Below are 17,728 nucleotides of genomic sequence, written 5' to 3'. Positions count from 1 at the left end.
TTTATCACGCTCCCCAGTTTTAGCGGGGGTATATAAAGACTCTTTCTTTTGTGGTGTTAGCCCCCTGGGTTGTCATTTGGATGACACTGCGAGAGAGAAAATATGGTCCAACCAATATATTGACATTTGGTCTCTTATATCGGTGGATCAGCATACGGTTGATAAGGAGAGGCGTTTTCCTGACAAGCCGTTTGATCGCAAGCCCAGGGTCGCTAAGACCATTAATAATTGGTTACAAGCTTTTTCAGTATTGGGATGTATTATGGGTCAGCGTCATCCTGGCCATTGTTCTGAATTGTTTGTCTACCAAGATACCATTTATAGCGCTTATAGAGCTCATGGTAGTAGCGCCTGGTGGAGATATGATGAAGAATTCCGGCGGCGGTTAGCGTTACATCCGGAGGTAGTTTGGGGTGTCAAGGCAACTGATGTCTGGCTTCGCCTTATGGTGTCACAGCGGCAGCCCCCCTTTCTTAGCGCGGCCACTGGTTCCGGAACAAGTGCTGGTCAAGGGCCAGTGGCCGTCCGCCGCCCAGGGGCATGCTGGCTTTTCAATGAAGGCCATTGCAAATATGCAGGCCTGTGCAAGTACAAGCACGAGTGCTCGGCATGTGGTGGCAACCACGCCGCTAACCGGTGCTCTCGTCCCTCGTCTAGACCTTTCAAAACCCCTGGTTCAGGAGACCCTAAGGACCCCGGTGAGCGTAACAGAGATGTCCCCATGGCTAGACATTTACCCCAATAAGGCGGCTGCCTCACAGCTTCGCTTTGGTTTCACGTTTGGTTTCTTTATTCCTTTTGTCTTGAGTAGGTTCCCTGTTTTTTCCGATAATTTACGTTCTGCTAGGGAGCTCCCTGAGGTTCTTCGTGAGAAGTTGGGTAAGGAGGTATCTTTGGGGAGAGTCAAGGGTCCGTTTCAAACCCTGCCGTTTCCTAACCTTAGAGTGTCCCCTTTGGGTATTGTCCCCAAAAAAGAACCTGGTAAGTTCCGCCTCATTCACCACTTATCCCACCCTAAGGGTTCGTCGGTGAATGATGCTATCCTGCCTGAGGAGTCCTCAGTGTCATATGTATCTTTTGACCGTGCGGTTTCTCTGGTTAGGACGGCAGGCCAGGGCGCCCTTTTGGCCAAGTCTGACATTGAATCGGCTTTTCGGCTCTTGCCTGTTCACCCAGATTGTCATCATCTTCTCGGTTGTTCGTTTGATGGCCTGTATTATTATGATACTTGCCTTCCTATGGGATGTTCTATTTCCTGTCATTATTTTGAGATGTTTGGTTCTTTTCTAGAATGGGTGGTCAGGTATGAAACGTTATCCTCGTCGGTCATACACTATTTGGACGACTTTTTGTTTGTTTCCCAAGGAACGGGGGATGGTTGTCTTTTGCTCCTCAACACTTTTTTGTCATGTATGTCCAAGTTTGGTGTTCCCATATCAGCAGAAAAGACGGAGGGTCCTGTCACGTGTTTGTCATTTTTAGGCATTGAAATTGATTCTGTCAAGATGGTTTTTCGTTTGCCCTGTGATAAGTTGCAGAAGTTGTTGTATTTGATAGAAGGCTTCTTGGCAGTGCGTAAGGTTACCCTACAGCAGCTTCAGTCATTGCTAGGTTTGCTCTGTTTTGCATGCCGGGTCATGCCCATGGGGCGGGTTTTTTCCAGGCGTTTGTCGTTGGCTACTCGGGGGGCTAAGTCTCCTAATCACCGCATCCGCCTGACTAGGTCCCTGAAAGCCGACTTGCTGGTATGGCGGGATTTTCTGCACTCGTACAATGGTCACACGTGTGTTATTTCTGAGGAGGTCCCTAATTCGGTTTTGTCCCTTTTTTCAGACGCATCTGGTTCCTGTGGTTTTGGCACCATTTTTGGTAAGGAGTGGTGCTCGGCCCCCTGGCCAGAGTGGTGGCGCTCTCATGGTCTTTGTAAGAATTTAACGTTGCTGGAATTGTTCCCTATTGTGGTTGCTGTAGAGATCTGGGGCCGCGAGCTTTCTAATCACCACGTTTGCTTCTGGTCTGATAACTTAGGTGCGGTCCATTGTATTAACCGCCTGTCATCTTCTTCTCTCCCGGTGATTGCGCTGTTGCGACATTTGGTATTGCGTTGTCTTGAGCATAATATCTATTTCAGGGCTCGACATGTTCCAGGTGTTGATAACAGTATTGCTGATGCTCTCTCCCGTTTTCGTTGGCAGGTTTTTCGGGAGCTGCTTCCGGAAGCGGAGCACATCGGGAAGGAATGTCCGGAGCACCTATGGCGTTTGGTGGCCAACAGCTGATGTCTCTGGTTGGGGCTTCGGTGTCGCCTGCGACCTGGCGGGGTTACGGTAAGGCATGGGCCGACTGGTGGTCGGGGGTGGGTGCCAGGAACGTTTCCACACAGGACTCCCTCCGTCTGGAGGTTACGGTAGAGTGGTTGCTAAAGCTCAGATCTATGGGCGTATCTGCACCAGTTGCGCAGCGGCGGTTATCTGGGGTTGCCTTTTTCTTTCGCCTTTGTGGTTGGCCTGATGTCTCCAAGCATTTTATCATCAGGCAGGCTATGAAGGGCTGGAAGAAGGAATATGTTTTGAAGGATTGTCGTCGTCCTATTTCATTTAACCTGTTATGTAGGTTGGTCGAGGCTTGTTCGGGGGTGTGTACTTCAGTGTTTGAGGCAAAGCTTTTTTCGGCCTGTTTTAGTTTGGCCTTTTTTGCAGCTCTCAGGGTGGGTGAATTGCTCCCCCCTTCTGGTAAGAAGGCAGGGGGGTTGTTATTTCAGGATGTGGTCTGTGGGAATGGGGCTGTCAGGGTCCGTGTTCGCAGATCTATGACGGACCAGTTTGGCAGGGGGGCGTGGATCCCGCTTCACCAGGTGCCTGGTGGGGCTTGCCCGGTTTGTTTGGTCTCTGTTTACGGTGAGTCTCGCGTTGGTGGTGCTAATTTTTTTACTCATCTGGACACCTCCCCCTTGACAAAATTTCAGTTTGTATCTGTATTTCGCGCTTGCTTGTCACGGTTGGGAATCGAGCCGAAGGATTTTGGCACTCACTCGTTTCGCATTGGAGGCGGCCAGAGCTGGTTTGCCTGAGTCGGAGGTTATGCGCATTGGCAGGTGGCAGTCCGCCTGTTACGCCAGGTATATTAGGCCGGATCTCTTGTAAAAAAAAAAATTTTGTTAAAGGTTATAAAAAAAAATAAAAAAAAAATAAAAAAAAAATGTGTAAGTCATACGGGTGTTGTATGTGTGTTTTTCTTGTGTTTCAGCCTGTTATGCAGGATACGGCATCAGTGGGCTTATAGCGCGGGTCGCAGCGTTATCCTATGTTACTTTGGTACTAACTGTTTTCTCTTTTAGGTGTGGTGCGCCCGGCGGTCTGGTTGGTTGGCCACTCTTACGTTTTCTGGGCGGCTCAAAGGGCGGAATGCAGGCCTGGCGGTCGGATGCTGGGATTCCGTGAAGTGGATGTATCCTGGAGGGGTATCCGGGGTCTTAAATGGTCACAGCTTCTTACTGAGGTGGTAGATATTGGTTTTCATTCCAGGGGTCCGGTGATTCTTGTCATTCATGCTGGTGGCAATGACCTGTGTCTATCACGCTTGGCTGAGCTCATGACTCTCATGCGCTCCGACATTGAGAGGATCTCGTCCTTCTTTGCCGAGATGGTACTGGTATGGTCCGAAATCATTCCTCGGGTGGTTTGGCACGGTGCCAGGGATGCCGAGGCTGCCGAGAAATGTAGGAGGACGGTCAATTCTCGCATGTCCCGGTTTGTTCGGTCCCGTGGTGGGATTGTGGTGAGACATCGCCAACTAGAAGGCGACAATAGATCCCTTATGAGGCCCGATGGAGTTCACTTGACTGAGATTGGGCTGGATATCTTTATTTCTGGCTTACAGGACGGTATTGAACAGGCCATGTTTTTGCTGGGTGGTGGTCGGAGCCCCGTGTAAGGCTGCGGGTCTCCTCCGTGGCGGCAATTGTTACAGCGGAGTGTTGGAAATGGCTGATGGCGTACTTGCCCGCCGGGAGACCGGCGGTTGGCATACCGCTCCAAGTTGTTATTTGGTTTTGCCGCATAAAATAAATAAGCTGTGGCCGATCATCACCCAGCTAAAAGGTTACCTGTTGTCCTGCGTTTTTATTGTATGGGGCAGTTTTAAGTAAAGGGAGCTTCAGGTAGGCAGAGGTGCCGGCCCGGTTCTTAGCTCTCCTTTGCCCTCTCCTGAATACCAGCAGTCGTACCTGTCTAGTGAAGTGACGGTACGGTATGGGGTGTACAGCTGGTTCGTCTCCCCGGGATGCACCCTGAGTAACTCTAAATGAACCAGCAAATACTGGCGGTGCAGGCGGCCTAAATCTAATATTTCCACCTCAAAGCATTAAATACTTTTAGCAGTTTACTTGAGTAAATTATTTTCAATACTATTATTGTTAAAAATTGGGATTATAAGCTTACATTTTCCTCTTGCAGCGGATGTTGGGTCAGGGCTATGACTGCACCCAGTCCCATGCCGAGAAACAGAGAATAGTGCAGGAGTTGGCCTATGAAATGTGGCGCCAAATGGGTCGCATACACCGCCACCTGGCCATTATAAAGAAATGGTCAGACATGAAGCGAAGACAGCCACGTTTCATAAAAAGAATCCGGGACGAAAAATGCCCAGGTAGATGTGTAAATAACTTTTGTATGTTTTGCCAATACTCTGTAATGTATACAGTGCTAAGCAATAGTACCCCCCTTGACTTTTCTTTTTATTGTTGACTCACCCCCTGGAATTAACATGGATTGTTTGAGGATTTCCATCATGTAATTTGTAGAACATGCCCACAACTTGGACCTTCTTTTAAATTGGTTAATTGTAAAGCAAACAACTAATAGGACAAAATAACAGAAAAGGTCAATGTGCATAACTATTCACCCCCCTAAAGTCAATACTTTGTAGAGCCACCTTTTGCAGCAATCACAGCTCCAAGTCCCTTTGGAAAAGTCTCTATGAGCTGTTGCCACATCTTACCACTGGGATTTTCGCCCATTCCTCCTTGCAGAACTGCTCCAGCTCCTTCAGGTTGGATGTTTGCGCTTGTGAACAGCAATCTTTAAGTCTGACCCCAGATTTTCTATTGGATTGAGATCTGGGCTGTGACTAGGCCATTCCAACACATTTTTATGTTTACCTTTAAACCACTCAAGTGTTGCTGTAGCCGTGTGTTTGGGGTCATCAGATCACGCACAGAGTGGTACAGGTTTTGCTCAAGAATATCCCTGTATTTAGCACCATCCATCTTTCCCTCAGCTCTGACCAGTTTCCCAGTCCCGGCTGCTGAAAAACATCCCAACAGCATGATGATGGTGTTCTTTGGGTGATGTGATGTGTTGGCTTTGTGCCACACAAGTGACGGACTGAACCATCACTATGTCTACAGTAGAAGTCTGAGGCCTAGCCTCCTTCCTACGGGTTATGGACCCAGGACTATGGAGACCCCCACTCTGACCTATTTGGTTTAGAGGTAACTATAAACCATGATTTTTTGGTTGAGTTTATAGGCCACATCTTTCGTATTCCCCATTAAAGTAGCATGGTGTGAATCCATAAACGCAATAAGGGTTAACTCTGTTCTGAGACTCCCAATGACTGTGTGGGTTTATTTGTCCCTTTGTTCTATTGTGTTAGTGATGGGATTAAGAAGTAGCCCACTCTGGTGTAGAGAAGTAGATCATCCTATGATACACTGAGGAGATAATCCCATTACATGGGTCTCCTCTCGCCCTATTGTTCCATCAAGATACTGTGGGGGGGGATGTCTTTTTTCATACTGTTAATTTTTTATTAAGTTATGCGTCATAAAGCTGGCAGCCACTGCAGTTATATATAGATCCCTCCATATTGTAATTTATTTATATCAAATGTTCTTAAGATTTTGGAGTTGTTTATATAAAATCTGAACATTCTGTGATCACAGAAGTTCCTATTCCCTCCATTCGGAGAAGGCGATCGGTGGAGGTAGAGGCGGAAGAGGAGGAGGCCGGACCCTCCCAGCCTATTGAGCCAACCCCACCACATGTGGAAGAAGTGAAGGAGGTGGAAAGTGCTGTACCCTCCAGCACCACCCCATCTCAGGACTCTGAGGAAGAGGAGGTGATCACCAGCCCCTGCCAGGAGGGTAAATATGTGCACATAGCAATATGATTATGTATCCATAACTGATAAATAAAATAAAAATATACTGTACTGAAAAATCACTAACTAATAAACTATATAAAGATCATAAATATCACTAACTAACGTATTGAGATTTAAATCGTTAATGTGTATAAAGATTTTTTTTTAAAAAAAGAAAAGTTAAACAATAGACAAACAGACATATATTGTACCGCCGTGTACATATCGACCGTCTCTATAAAAATATCCAATGATCTAACCCCTCCGGTGAACACTTTAAACATAAAAAAAATGAAAAATTTTTAAGAAAACATTAATTTATTCAACCTAACATCACTAAAAGTGCAACACCAAGCTATCAAAAAAGACATATGCCCCCCAAAATAGTAATAATCGGTCAGTCCATTCTGCGAAAAATTTGACCCTACCATTAGACAATCGCCAAATAAAAATAATAATATGGCTCTCAAAATATGGAGACAGTAAAACAAGAATTGTTTTTGGTTCAACAATGCTTTTATTGTCTAAAATAGAAATAACTAAAAAATAAGGAAAAATATTCGGTCTGGCCACATCTGTAACAACCAGCTGTCTAAAAATATCATACCAAATAACCCCTCAGGTGGACACCTTTTTAAACTAAAATTTAAAACTCTCCAAAAAGTCAATTTTTTGGAAAACTTTTATCACAAAAAGGTGTAATAGAAAGAGATCATAAAGTCAGATGCACCACAAAATAAAAGTTTAAGGGTTTAATAAGAGTTGCAAATAATGTTCATATTTTTTTTCAAACAGGAATGAAGACATTGAAGGCCAAATTGGCCAAAATGCAAAGGAAGCACCGCCAGGATATGTGGGACATTCAAGAGCGCTTGAAGGCCATGGAGGAGAGGCAACGCCAGACCATGAAGGGGGTGCAGGAGATGATCCTCCTTTTGGAAAAGTTGCCATAATTATTATTATTTTTTTCTAATAAGTTATATAAATCGTTTATACAGTTATAACGTGTATTTAGTTTTTTGTAATATTGCTCGGTTTTAGTGTAATAGATCAGCCTAAATCAGCCAGAACTGACAGCAGTCGGTAAATACATGTCAAATACATATATGGTCCATTCACACGTCTGTAAAATGTGTCCGCATCCATTCCACAATTGAGAGGAACATTAACAGACCCATTTATTTTCAATTCCAGTATGAAAAATTAGGCATTCACAGGATACAGAAGTAAGTGTCGGCCTTTACAGGCCCCAAAAATTAGCCGACAGGCGTTCACCTGACAGAAAATACATTAGGCATTCAATGGACATAAAAATTAGGCATTCAATGGACATAAAAGTCCTTTTATGCCGCTGTATTTACCGAAGACGGGGACCATAAATTGTTATGGGTGCTGGTGGATATGGGCTGTCATGAGGAATTGGAATCAAACATGGTCTACTGGTCACATGTGTTGAATTCCTCCAAGATCCATGCCTCATTAATTTTTAGAAATGTGAGGTAGTCAACACTGTCGTGAGCTAGGCAAGTGCGCTTATCAGTCACGATCCCCCCTGCTGCGCTGAACGTCCTTTCGGACAGGACACTTGACGAGGGGCAAGCCAACAGTTCTATTGCAAATTGTGCAAGATTTGGCCAGAGGTCAAGCCTGCCCACCCAGTAGTCCAGGGGTTCATCAGTAGGCAGCAACAGCGGGGACCAACGTACTTGGGCTGATCTGGGTACTGTCGTCAGACTGCTGACTGGCGGCCGTTGCTAACTCCTCTTCCTGATCCGATAAAAAGAATGGCTGCGCATCGGAAATGTCTTGTGATGGATCAGAAAATAATTCCTGTGACTCAAGCAGAGGGTATATGGTGGTGGTGGTGTCTTTGGGGGTGCACACAGAAGAGAGTGAAGAGGGTGCAGATAGAGAGGATGAGGAGGGTACAGAAGCGGAAGGCTGAGTGAGCCACTCAACCAAGTCTGGTGCGTCCTTTGACGTAATTGAACGCACCTTCTGAAACTTACTGCACAATACAAATCCACGTTTAGATAATACACTAGCTGCAGGGCAGGCCAGCACCTACATGACGTAAAGGGCAAGCTCAGGCCATGTGCCCAATTTGGAGACCCAGAAGTTGAAGGGGGCAGACCCGTCAGTCAGTACGTGTAGGCGTGTGCACACATACTGCTCCACCATGTTGGTGAAATGCTGCTTCCTGCTAAAACGTTCCATATCAGCTGGTGGTGCTGGTTGTTGTGGCGTGCTGACAAAGCTTTCCCACATTTCGGCCATGCTAACACTCCCTTCTGAGGTGCTGGTGGTGCCGCAGCTGCGTTGGCGACTTCTTCCTCATCCTCTGCCTTCGCCTTGTGCTTCCACTGTGCCCCCGGTGTCAGATGGGAATGCCATCAGCAGCGCATCTACCAGCGTGTGCTTTTACTCGCGTATCTTCCGATCACGCTCCAGTGACGGAATTAAGGACAGCACGTTGTCCTTGTAGCGGGGATCCAGCAGGTTGGACACCCAGTAATCAGCACTGGTTAGAATGTGGGCAACTCGGCGGTCATTGCGCAGGCAATGCAGCATGTAGTCGCTCATGTGTGCCAGGCTGCCCGGAGACAACGACAAGCTGTCCTCTGTGGAAGGTGTATCGTCTGTGTCCTCTGTATCCCCCAAGTCACGCTCCAGTGATGCCCATGAGCTGCTTTGGGTGCCACCCTGCTGTGAACACGGTTCCTCCTCCTCATCATCCTCCTCTTCCTCATCCTCCAGAACTGTGTCCTGGCTGGACAGTTGTGTACCTGGCCTCTGTTGGTGCAGGAACCCACCCTCCAAGCCACTTGTGAATGACTGGCCTGATAACCGTGGAAATGATTCCTGTTCCTCCTTCTCTTCCTCCTCTCCCACATCCTCTTCCATTATCGCCCAATTTTTTTTTTCAAGGAGACATACAGGTAGAAGTGGGTGAGTAACGCTAAAGACGGCGTCATCGGCACTGGCCATGTTGGTGGGGTACTCGAAACAGCGCTACACGGTACACACGTCACGCATAGGGGCCCACTCGTTGGTGGTTAAGTGGTGCAATTCCGTAGAGCGACTCACCCATGCGTGCTGCAGCTGAAACTCTACTATCGCCTGTTGCTGCTCGCACAGTCTCTGAAGAACTGCCACACAAGGGAACTCCTTGGAGCTGGCTTTTGTGTGCTCACTCCCTTGGTGCGGTGGTCAGTAGAAGGCATACTGGCTAAAAGAACGGCCACTCTGCTTTTGAATCCTGCTCCCTCTCTGGGCAGCTGGCGCTGTATAACCACCTGTTTCTACGAACTGCACACGTCACTCGCATGACCTTGATTTCATGTGGGGTCTAGGACCTCATCATCCTCCACATCATCTTCCACCCAGTCTTCACCCCTGCCCTCCTTGCCGTTCTGCACACTGCAGAAAGCCGCAGAAGTTGGCACTTGTGTTTTGTCATCATCAGAGACGTGCTGCGGTGGTCCTCCCATGTCCACATCCTGAAACATAAGTGGTTGGGCATCGGTGCACTCAATATCTTCCACTTCTGGGGCAGGGCTATGTGGATGGCCGACGGAAACCCTGCCATCAGAGTCATCAAAAAGCATAAGAGACTGCTGCATGACTTGGGGCTCAGACTGCTTGGCTGATTTGCAAAGGGGTGAGGTGAAAGACAGATGGCCATGGGCTGCAGGTGCCAACTCTGCGCTTTCAGCAGGGGATCGGGTGGGAGACAATGTGAAGAAACTTGAGGCACTGTCAGCCACCCAATCTACTACCGCTTCTATTTGTTCTGGCCTCACTATTCGTACACCGGTATTCGGGCCTTCAAAATAATGCTGAACGTTCTGTTGCCTACATGTAACTGAGGAAGGTGTTTCATTTGTGCGTGTAGCTGGCACAGATTGACCACGTCCTCTTCCTGCAACAGGAGCTCCACCAACACCAGCAGCACCATGACCATGGCCACGTCCCATATTTGATGTTCTTCTCATTCTTTGAGGTTTCCCACCAAACTAACAGATGATTAACTATATTAATTTCCCTGTCACGTATGCAGTGCAGGTGTACCTCACACAAAAAATGGGAATATGTCACGAACAGAACTAACAGCCAGATTAATTATTATATTTCTGTGTCAGGGGTGCAAAGATTGTGCACTGCACCCACAAAAGATCGCTATAGATCACCCACAGAATTAACAGTCAGATTTATTAATATACTAGCAAAAGGATCCGGCTTCGCAAGGGTATATTTAATCCATTTAATTTTATAATTCCGTGTGTCGTAAAGTGATATCAACAGTTTCCCCCATAACAGTGACCTCTACAGTACCTGCCCCTTTAACAATGACCTCCACAGTGCCCTCCCCTTTAACATTGACCCCCACAGTGCCCTCCCCTTTAACATTGACCTCCACATTGGCCGCCCCTTTAACATTGACCTCCACAGTGCCCGCCCCTTTAACAATGACCTTCACAGTGCCTGCCCCTTTAACAGTGCCTGCACTTTTAACAGTGACCTCCACAGTGCCCGCCCCCTTAACAGTGACCGCCCCTTTAGCATTGACTACCCCTTTAACAGTGACCTTCATAGTGGCCGCCCCTTTAACAGTGACTTTCACAGTGCCCACCCCTTTAACAGAGACCTCCACAGTGCCCGCGCCTTTAAAAGTGACTTTCACAGTGACCGCCCCTTTAACAGTGACTTTCACAAAGACCGCCCCTTTAACAGTGACTTTCACAGTGACTGCCCCTTTAACTGTGACTTTCACAGTGGCCACCCCTTTAACAGTGACCACCTCTTTAACAGTGACTTTCACAGTGACCGCCCCTTTAACAGTGACCACCCCATTAACAGTGACACCGACTTTAACACTGAATTTCACAGTGACTGCCCCTTTAACAGTGACTTTCACAGTGACCGCCCCTTTAACAGTGACTTTCATAGTGACCGCCCCTTTAACAATGACTTTTACAGTAACCGCCCCTTTAACAGTGACTTTCACAGTGACTGCCCCTTTAATAGTGACTTTTATAGTGACCGCCCTTTAACAGTAACTTTCACAGTGACCGCCACTTTAACAGTGACTTTCACAGTGACCCCCCTTTAACAGTGACTTTCACAGTGACCGCCCCTTTAACAGTGACTTTCACAGTGACGACACCTTTAACAGTGACTTTCACAGTGACCGCCCCTTCGCCCCTTTAACAGTGACTTTCACATTGACTGTCCCTTTAACAGTGACTTTCAAAGTACCCGCCCCTTTAACAGTGACCGCCCCTTTAACAGTGACTTTCACAGTGACCTCCCTTTTAACATTGACTTTCATAGTGACCGCCCCTATAACAGTGATGCCCCTTTAACAGTGACTTTCACAGTGGCCGCCCCTTTAACAGTGACTTTTACAGTGACCGCCCTTTTAACAGAGACTTTCACAGTGACCGCCCCTTTAACAGTGACTTTCACAATGACCGCCCCTTTAACAGTGACTTTTACAGTGACCGCCCTTTTAACAGAGACTTTCACAGTGACCGCCCCTTTAACAGTGACTTTCACAATGACCGCCCCTTTAACAGTGACTTTTACAGTGACTGCCCCTTTAACAGTAACCGCCCCATTAACAGTGACTTTTACAGTGCCCACCCCTTTAACAGGGACCTACATAGTGCCCGCCCGTTTAATATCAGTGACCTCCACTGTGCCCGCCCCTTTAAAAACAGTGACCTCCACAGTGCCCGCCCCTTTAAGCACTAAAAAAAATGGCTGGGTTGTTATGGAAACCTGGAGTAAAACTGTGTTTATGGCAGTTGGGATTTAAAGAGAAAGACTTGCAGGCTTGTATTGGCTATTGGCTAATGTGGCTAATTTTTTGGGACTATCTCAGGAACGGTATGTCCTAGAGAGCTTAGACCCGGTCTAAAACCTTCCCGGACACCTGATGTACCTGTGTGCCAAATTTGGTGAAGATCGGTCCAGTCGTTTGGTCGCACATTTTTATATACAGTAGGGTCCATAAATATTGGGACATCAACACAATTCAAAGATTTGTGGCTCTATACACCACCACAATGTATTTGAAATGAAACAAACTAGATGTGCTTTAACTGCAGACTGTCAGCTTTAATTTGAGGGTATTTACATCCAAATCAAGAGAACGGTGTAGTAATTACAACAGTTTGCATATGTGCCTCCCACTTGTTAAGAGACCAAAAGTAATGGGACAATTGGCTTCTCAGCTGTTCCATGGCCAGGTGTGTGTTATTCCCTAGACTGCCCGTTCCCCTGAAGACGCCATGTATATGGCGAAACATGTCGGGGGGCAGTGTATAAGGTTTTAGACTACATAGACCTCTTTATGTGAGACAGTAGGCAGACGCCGACAAAAACAAACAGGTAGTGACTGGAGCAAGCGCGCCACTACCAGGCTACCAGAACAAAAGCAGAGCAAGCAAACAATACAGCACACTAGAGGTTCTAGTAGACAGTTTTAATAGTAGGTTAGATAGGATTTAGTAATTATCAATTATTTAAAAAGTGATTAATAAAAGTTATATATTAATGCTATAATAAAGTATACACATGTCAAGAGTAGGCAATCAGTAGTCTAGTACTAAATGAAAAAAAGTTATTCCCTCATTATCCCAATTACAATGAGCAGATAAAAGGTCTGGAGTTCATTTCAAGTGTGCTATTTGCATTTGGAATCTGTTGCTGTCAACTCTCAAGATGAGATCCAGTGAAACAAGCCATCATTAAGCTGAAAAAACAAAACAAACCCATCAGAGAGATAGCAAAAACATTAGGCGTGGCCAAAACAACTGTTTGAAACATTCTTAAAAAGAAGGAAAGCATCAGTGAGCTCAGCAACACCAAAAGACCTGGAAGACCACGGAAAAAAACTGTGGTTAATGACCGAAGAATTCTTTCCCTGGTGAAGAAAATACCCTTCACAACAGTTGGCAAGATCAAGAACACTCTCCAGGACGTAGGTGTATGTGTTTCAAAGTCAACATTCAAGAGAAGAACCAGTGTGAATACTGAGGGTTCACCGCAAGATGTAAACCATTGGTGAGCCTCAAAAAACAGGAAGGCCAGATAAGAGTTTGCCAAACGACATCTAAAAAAATCTTCACAGTTCTTGAACAACATCCTACGGACAGATGAGACCAAGATTAACTTGTACCAGAGTGATGGGAAGAGAAGAGAATGGAGAAGGAAAGGAACTGCTCATGATCCTAACCATACCACCTCATCAGTGAAGCATAGTGGTGGTAGAGTCATGGCGTGGGCATGTATGGCTGCCAATGGAACTGGTTCTCTTGTATTTATTGATGATGTGGCTGCTGACAAAAGCAGCAGGATGAATTCTGAAGTGTTTCAGGCAATATTATCTGCTCATATTCAGCCAAATGCTTCAGAACTCATTGGAAGGCGCTTCACAGTGCAGATGGACAATGACCCAAAGCATATTGCAAAAGCAACCAAAGAGTTTTTTAAGGGAAAGAAGTGGAATGTTATGCAATGGCCAAGTCAACAACCTGACCTGAATCCAATTGAGCATGCATTTTACTTGCTGAAGACAAAACTGAAGGGAAAATGCCCCAAGAACAAGTAGGAACTGAAGACAGTTGCAGTAGAAGCCTGGCAGAGCATTACCAGGGATGAAACCCAGCATCTAGTAATGTCTATGCGTTCCAGACTTCAGGCTGTAATTGACTGCTAAGGATTTGCAACCAAGTATTAAAAAGTGAAAGTTTGAATTATGATTAGTATTCTGTCCCATTACTTTTGGTCCCTTAACAAGTGGGAGGCACATATGCAAACTGTTGTAATTCATACACCGTTCACCTAATTTCGAAGTAAATATCCTCAAATTAAGGCCTCATGCACACGACCGTTTTTTTTTAAGGTCCGCAAAAACGGGGTCCGTAGGTCCGTGATCCGTGTCCGTTTTTTCTTCCGTGGGTCTTCCTTGATTTTTGTAGGATCCACGGACATGAAGAAAAAGTCGTTTTGGTGTCCGCCTGGCCGTGCGGAGCCAAACGGATCCGTCCTGACTTACAATGCAAGTCAATGGGGACGGATCCGTTTGACGTTGACACAATATGGTGCAATTGCAAACGGATCCGTCCCCCATTGACTTTCAATGTAAAGTCAGGAGTCCCTATTATACCATCGGATCAGAGTTTTCTCCAATCCGATGGTATATTTTAACTTGAAGTGTCCCCATCACCATGGGAACGCCTCTATGTTAGAATATACCATCGGATTTGAGTTAGATCGTGAAAACTCATATCCGACAGTATATTCTAACACAGAGGCGTTCCCATAGTTATGGGGACGCTTCAAGTTAGAATATACTACGAACTGTGTACATGACTGCCCCCTGCTGCCTGGCAGAACCCGATCTCTTACAGGGGGCTGTGATCCGCACAATTAACCCCTCAGGTGCCGCACCTGAGGGGTTAATTGAGCGTATCATAGCCCCCTGTAAGAGATCAGGTGCTGCCAGGCAGGAGGGGGCACCCCCCCTCCCTCCCCAGTTTTAAAATCATTGGTGGCCAGTGTGTCCCCCCTCCCTCCCCTGTATTACATTCATTGGTGGCCAGTGCGGCCCCCCCTCCCTCCCCTGTATTACTGTACATTCATTGGTGGCCAGTGGGCCCCCCTCCCTCCCCTGTATTACTGTACATTCATTGGTGGACAGTGGGCCCCCCCTCCCTCCCCCTCCTATTTAAAATCCCCCCCCCCTTCATTGGTGGCAGCGGAGAGTTCCGATCGGAGTCCCAGTTTAATCGCTGGGACTCCGATCGGTAACCATGGCAACCAGGACGCTACTGCAGTCCTGGTTGCCATGGTTACTTAGCAATTTTAGAAGCATTATACTTACCTTCGCTGTCTGTGACCGGCCGGGTGCTCCTCCTACTGGTAAGTGAAAGGTCTGTGCGGAGCATTGCTTATAGCAAAGACCTGACACTTACCAGTAGGACGAGCGCCCGGCCGGTCACAGACATCGCAGGTAAGTATAATGCTTCTAAAAATTGCTAAGTAACCATGGCAACCAGGACTGCAGTAGCGTCCTGGTTGCCATGGTTACCGATCGGAGCCCCAGCGATTAAAATGGGACTCTGATCGAAACTCTCCGCTGCCACCAATGATAGGTGGGGGGATTTTAATTAGGAGGGGGAGGGAGGGGGGCCGCACTGGCCACCAATGAATGTACAGTAATACAGGGGAGGGCGGGGGGGCCCACTGGCCACCAATGAATGTACAGTAATACAGGGGAGGGAGGGGGGGCCCACTGGCCACCAATGAATTTAAAACTGGGGAGGGAGGGGTGTGTGCCCCCTCCTGCCTGGCAGCACCTGATCTCTTACAGTGGGCTATGATACGCACAATTAACCCCTCAGGTCCGGCACATGAGGGGTTAATTGTGCGGATCACAGCCCCCTGTAAGAGATGGGGTGCTGCCAGGCAGCAGGGGGCAGTCATGTACACAGTTCATAGTATATTCTAACTTGAAGCGTCCCCATCACTATGGGAACGCCTCTGTTTTAGAATATACTGTCAGATCTGAGTTTTCTCTAAGTGAAATCTCAGCTCTGAAAAAGCTTTTATGTAGACGGATCTGCGATCCGTCTGTGTGAAAGTAGCCTACGGCCACGGAATTGGTCCGTGAACCGTTGTCCGTCAAAAAAATAGGACAGGTCTTTTTTTGTTTTTTCACGGACCCATTAACTTGAATGGGTCCGTGAACCGTTGTCCGTCAAAAAAATAGGACAGGTCTTTTTTTGTTTTTTCACGGACCCATTGACTTGAATGGGTCCGTGAACCGTTGTCCGTCCAAAAAATAGGACAGGTATTTTTTTGACGGACAGGAAACCTGGATCACGGCCGCGGATGAACAACAGTGCATTTTCCGAGTTTTCAACGGACCCATTGAAAGTCAATGGGTCCAATGGGTCTGCAGAAAATCACGGAAAACGGAACAACAGCCATGGATGCACACAACGGTCGTGTGCATGAGGCCTTAAGCTGTCTGCAGTTAAAGCACATCTTGTTTGTTTCATTTCAAATCCATTGTGGTGGTGTATAGAGGCAAAAATCTTAGAATTGTGTTGATGTCCCAATATTTATGGACCTGGCTGTATATATACATAAATGATTTCTGTGTCAGGGGTGCAAAGCTGGTGTATTGCACCCACAAAAAATTATTATACAGTAGATCACCCACAAAACAAATAGCCAGATTCCTAACTCTCTTCCTCACTTTAGCTGCCTGCTTCCTGTCCCTGCACTACTCAGAGCTGATGGGCGGTGCTACACGTGATCCAGCTTGTATAGAGGCTGGGTCAAATGATGCACCGGCCAATCACAGCCATGCCATTAGTAGGCATAGCTGTGGTGGCTTCTAAGTGCCTACAGCTTAAAAGCTTGTTGATTGGCTGCCCTGCAGCCTTTCAACAAGCTTTATTAAATGCCCGAAAACCGAACTCGAACCCAAACTTTTCCGGCAAAGTTTGGGTTCTGGTCCGGGCACCTAAAATCGCAAAGTTCGGTATGGACCCCAGTTCGGGTTCGCTCAACACTAATTGTAGTGTTTGCTTTGGAGTGATTCTGGAATATTTAATTTATGTAATGCAATCTGGTATGCTTTGTTATTGTTTTGAAACAAGATTCTCTATATGAAGACCAGTCTTCAGGATAGACAAAGAAACAAGAGCAAAGGGGTGTATATATATATATATATATATATATATATATATATACTCTCACCTAAAGAATTATTAGGAACACCTGTTCTATTTCTCATTAATGCAATTATCTAGTCAACCAATCACATGGCAGTTGCTTCAATGCATTTAGGGGGGTGGTCCTGGTCAAGACAATCTCCTGAACTCCAAACTGAATGTCAGAATGGGAAAGAAAGGTGATTTAAGCAATTTTGAGCTTGGCATGGTTGTTGGTGCCAGACGGGCCGGTCTGAGTATTTCACAATCTGCTCAGTTACTGGGATTTTCACGCACAACCATTTCTAGGGTTTACAAAGAATGGTGTGAAAAGGGAAAAACATCCAGTATGCGGCAGTCCTGTGGGCAAAAATGCCTTGTGGATGCTAGAGGTCAGAGGAGAATGGGCCAACGGATTCAAGCTGATAGAAGAGCAACGTTGACTGAAATAACCACTCGTTACAACCGAGGTATGCAGCAAAGCATTTGTGAAGCCACAACACGCACAACCTTGAGGCGGATGGGCTACAACAGCAGAAGACCCCACCGGGTACCACTCATCTCCACTACAAATAGGAAAAAGAGGCTACAATTTGCACGAGCTCACCAAAATTGGACTGTTGAAGACTGGAAAAATGTTGCCTGGTCTGATGAGTCTCGATTTCTGTTGAGACATTCAAATGGTAGAGTCCGAATTCTGATCCTCTGATGAATACTTCCAGCAGGATAATGCACCATGTCACAAAGCTCGAATCATTTCAAATTGGTTTCTTGAACATGACAATGAGTTCACTGTACTAAAATGGCCCCCACAGTCACCAGATCTCAACCCAATAGAGCAGGGGTAGGCA

Source organism: Bufo bufo, chromosome 1, assembly GCF_905171765.1.
Source record: "Bufo bufo chromosome 1, aBufBuf1.1, whole genome shotgun sequence".
Taxonomy (NCBI): domain Eukaryota; kingdom Metazoa; phylum Chordata; class Amphibia; order Anura; family Bufonidae; genus Bufo; species Bufo bufo.
The sequence above is the reverse complement of the archived record's forward strand: the minus strand, read 5'-3'. Positions refer to the sequence as shown.